We start from the raw sequence: 4,890 nt of genomic DNA, 5'->3' as shown, positions 1-4,890 counted from the left end.
ATATATGCACTAATTTCTGCTGTGGATTGGAAAATTTAAGTTCTCTTACTTAGATGGTAGCATTCTAAGGTTCTTGTGATGCCTGTGGCCTTTTTCAGTCTCTTTAGATTACTTGAATCACTGCCATCCAGTTCCCTTTATGTGTTGAAATTATTGACTAATGTCATGAGGCAATTACCTCAGCGCTTTCTTTGTAGGGGTTCTTTGTGTAGCACTATTATTCATTCATACAGAAAAATACAAGGCAAAAACAAGCATTTATTTTTTTCCCCTCTGAGATTTTTCTGCACTCTTGTGGACTTACCCTTCCCTGCATTATAAGGGTAGACAGGTGACCATATAGACTACATAACGACCCAAAAGCACAGAAAGCTATTCTATTGGCTTGAGTAGAAAGAAGCTTAAAAGTAGATACCTGTCTCAGACAGGGTCCTGCTGTGGCTGTAGTAATTCTTCAGGCTAGAGAACAATAAATTTACCCTTCTATATATGAAAATACTGTCCATAAACAGATGGGATATTATTATACCTTTAACGTGTTTTAACAGTGCTTTGTGAGTTTTTAGTGCATTGCAGTACTCATAGTACTTTCACATACTCATGGCTGCCCTGCCTCACTTATTCCTCCTCAAATCCTCTGTGAAGTAGGAAGTTCTTTAGAGATGAGGCAACCAGCCGGTTCGTTTATAGTCAGTACATGATTTGCTCCAGGAAAACTAAGTATCAGACTCAAAGTCTTCTTGATTGTGTATGTTACTATACTTAAGTATGAGACTAGGGATTTAGCTCAGGGGCACCGTGTCACAAACACAAGGTCCTGAGTTCAATCCTGGGTGCCAAAGAAAACAACTCTACTCAAGTATCATGTGTAGCTGGGTGTGGTGTTGCACACCTGTAATCCCAGCACTCTGAGATGTGGAGGCAGGAGGATTGCAAGTTCATTCCTAGTCTAGGTAATTTAGCAGTTTAGTGAGACCTTGTCTCAAAATGAAAAATAAAAAGGGTTCAGTCCCTAGTACTGAAAAAAAATCATGTGTAGGAAATACTTTTACCTCCTAGGTGCTCATGTATGTATGGTACTGGAATGAGTATTTTTCCCAACAGGTTAAATAGCCATTTCCTTCTGAGAGCTTATAACCCAAAACACATACCTTTATAAATGTGCTGTAATTAATAGACATTGTTTTATTAGCATATTTTAATTATTAGTATGGACAATTCTGAACAATAATCTATAGTCACTTGGGGAAACTTCTGCAGTATGTAGTGGCATACATCTGTAATCCCAGCTATTCTGGAGGCTGAGGCAGGAGGCTCACAAGCTCACGGTTAGTCTGGGCAATTTAGCAAGACCTGGTCTCAAAAAGTCATTTTTTAAAAGAGGGCTGGGGGTGTAGTTCAGTGGTAGAGCATGTCTGGTTTATCCCTAGTACCACCAAAAAAGAAAAACAAAACTGGGTTTAGCTCAGCAGCACTGTGTCTGCCTTGCAAGTACAGGGTCCTGAGTTTGATCCCTGGCACAGGTGGGGTGGGGGAAGAAGAAGGATAAACAAAACCACTCTATCCAGGGTGAATTTGTGTATTTCAATAGCTGATTGTAAAATTTAAGGTCTGTAAATAGAAGTAGAGCGTAATAGTACCTTCTGTGAAGAGGGAGAATAGGGAAAGTGAACTAAAAAAAAAATCAACCTGCCACAAAAGCTAAGAAAGCTTGCTTTATGCTTGGCTTTGAGACCCCATAGCAGGGGTTCAGAGACCTTCTCTGAAACTTTGCGATGCGTAGGTACAAGATTTAAATTTCACTCCTTGCCAAATAAGAACTATTTAACAAATGGTCTTAGATTTGGGTTTTTGTATTTTTTGGCTTGTTTTTGTTATGAGGCTTAAATCCAAGGCCATGCACATGCCCACTGTAGATTCTACATCTGAACTACAACCCCAGCCCAGTGACACATTTAAAGCGTGTACTTAGCTGGATTTTTACACTGTGAGCCATGAGACAATCACCACAATTAAGATAGCGAATGTCTCTACCATCCTTTACATTTCCTCCTAACTCCTCCCCCTCTCTTTCTCTATCCTTGTCCCCAGGTAACCATTGATCTGTTTTCTGTTGCTATACATTACTTTGCATTTTTCGAGAATTTTATATAATAGAACCATATAATTTCACTTTTTTCTTTGGTCACAGGTAGAGGAGGAAGGTCTGGCTTTTATCATTCAACATAAATGTTTTGAATTTTGTTTATTTTGTTGTGTCCATCACAACAGTAGATCATTCCATCTTATTGCTAAGGAGTATTCCACAACATGGGTATGCTATGGTTTGTCCATTGATTTGTTGATGGATGTTTGGGTTTTGTTTCCTGTCCTTAGCTAAACAAATAAATAACGCTTCTATGAACATTCACATACAAGTCTTGGAACAGATACATACTTTCTGTTCTTTTGGTAAATGCCCAGGAATGCAGTGACTAGACATTATAGCAGATATTGAAAAATTTTAGCCAGGCATGGTGGCACATGCCTGTAATCCCAGCACTCGGGGGAGGCTGAGGCAGGAGGATTTCTGTGAGTTCAAGACCAGCCTGGGATACATAGTGAGTTACAGGGCAGTCTGAACTACATAGTGAGAACTTGTCTCAAAAAATAAAAATAAATAAAAATTTTAATAAACTGGGCATGTTGGTACACTCCTACAATCCAGTACTCTGGGAGGCTGAGGCAGGAGGATCACAAATTTGAGCCCAGCCTGGACAATTCATGACTTGACAATAACCTATCTTAAAAAATAAAAGGAGGGTAGGTATGTAGTTCAGTGGTAGAGCGCCCCTGGGTTCAATCTCCAGTACTGTAAAAAATAAAGGGCTAGAAATAAAACTTAGTATGAAAGCCCTAGGTTCAATTACGGGTACTGCAAGCAAGCAAACAAATAAATGTTTTTATATATGATACATGTATTTTTCACTAAGGATAAGGAGAGAATGTTTTTCACGCATGGCTAAAGACAATGTTACACAGTTAAGAACAGTTAGTAAATTCAGGACTTTTTCCCCTTAAAATCAACAAACTTTTTTTTTCTTTTTTATGAAAAAAAATAATTTACTATATAACCAAATAAGAGAATAGCAATAGTTTTTACATTTTATGTAGTTGTCTTCCGAGTAGTTACTCAGGTCACTAAAAACTATCAAGATTCTTACAAAAAAGAAACAGATAATGCCACAAACTGTCTTTTTAACAATATTAGTATAAATGAAACAAATTAGCATATATATTGAAATGCTACAATATATAATATGAAGTAAACTTCCTATTCTATTTTGCTGTGTGTATGTGTACAGTGGTACCTTAGTTCATGAATGCTTCTGTTTTCAACAGTTTGGTTTGCAAACAAAAGTATTTGGCAAAATTTTGTTTTTGTTTGCAGACTGCATCAGATGATAAATATACCATGGCTATCTTTCCTGTGCAAATACAAACATGGCTATCTTTTCAAAATAATGGAACAAATTAAGCTCATGAATCCAGTTACCAGCCTGTGTGTTGGACCTATTTCACTTAACATTATGTTCTCAAGTTATATCTATTTACAAATGCTTCAGGTCTATCTTTTCTGTGGCAGCATAGTACTCCATTGTGTATAAATAGCATGTTTTCCTTATCCTTTTCATCTATTGGACATATATGCTGTTTCCAAGATCTAGCCATTATAAATTGTGCTGCTATAAACAAGGGTATGCATGTGCCCTGTAATAGGATGATTTAAACCTTTTGGGGGAAATACCTATCTTTTTTTCTTCTTCTTCTTCTTCTTCTTCTTCTTCTTCTTCTTCTTCTTCTTCTTCTTCTTCTTCTTCTTCTTCTTCTTCTTCTTCTTCTTCTTCTTCTTCTTCTTCTTCTTCTTCTTCTTCTTCTTCTTCTTCTTCTTCTTCTTCTTCTTCTTCTTCTTCTTCTTCTTCTTCTTCTTCTTCTTCTTCTTCTTCTTCTTCTTCTTCTTCTTCTTCTTCTTCTTCTTCTTCTTCTTCTTCTTCTTCTTCTTCTTCTTCTTCTTCTTCTTCTTCTTCTTCTTCTTCTTCTTCTTCTTCTTCTTCTTCTTCTTCTTCTTCTTCTTCTTCTTCTTCTTCTTCTTCTTCTTCTTCTTCTTCTTCTTCTTCTTCTTCTTCTTCTTCTTCTTCTTCTTCTTCTTCTTCTTCTTCTTCTTCTTCTTCTTCTTCTTCTTCTTCTTCTTCTTCTTCTTCTTCTTCTTCTTCTTCTTCTTCTTCTTCTTCTTCTTCTTCTTCTTCTTCTTCTTCTTCTTCTTCTTCTTCTTCTTCTTCTTCTTCTTCTTCTTCTTCTTCTTCTTCTTCTTCTTCTTCTTCTTCTTCTTCTTCTTCTTCTTCTTCTTCTTCTTCTTCTTCTTCTTCTTCTTCTTCTTCTTCTTCTTCTTCTTCTTCTTCTTCTTCTTCTTCTTCTTCTTCTTCTTCTTCTTCTTCTTCTTCTTCTTCTTCTTCTTCTTCTTCTTCTTCTTCTTCTTCTTCTTCTTCTTCTTCTTCTTCTTCTTCTTCTTCTTCTTCTTCTTCTTCTTCTTATTCTTTCTTCTTTCTTCTTCTTCTTCTTTCTTCTTCTTCTTCTTCTTCTTTCTTCTTCTTCTTCTTCTTTCTTCTTCTTCTTCTTCTTCTTCTTCTTCTTCTTCTTCTTCTTCTTCCTTCTTCTTCTTCTTCTTTCTTCTTCTTCTTCTTCCTTCTTCTTCCTTCTTCTTCCTTCTTCTTTCTTCTTTCTTCTTTCTTCTTCTTCTTCTTCTTCTTCTTTCTTCTTTCTTCTTCTTTCTTTTCTTCTTCTTCTTCTTCTTCTTCTTTCTTCTTTCTTCTTCCTCCTCCTTTCTTCTTTCTTCTTTCCTCCTCCTCCCTC

At 36.5% G+C, this 4,890-nt stretch overlaps 1 protein-coding gene across 1 annotated transcript in view; it reads left to right on the top strand.

Annotated features, from left to right (window-relative positions):
* Nucleotides 1–4,890, top strand: part of Dip2b (disco interacting protein 2 homolog B) — a 140,722-nt gene that overhangs the window by 48,131 nt on the left and 87,701 nt on the right. The window lies entirely within an intron of this gene.

This window comes from Fukomys damarensis, unplaced genomic scaffold (assembly GCF_012274545.1).
Source record: "Fukomys damarensis isolate Sample0158 unplaced genomic scaffold, DMR_v1.0_HiC HiC_scaffold_15, whole genome shotgun sequence".
Lineage (NCBI taxonomy): Eukaryota > Metazoa > Chordata > Mammalia > Rodentia > Bathyergidae > Fukomys > Fukomys damarensis.
Note: the sequence above shows the minus strand (reverse complement) of the source record. Positions and strands in the feature narration are given on the sequence as shown.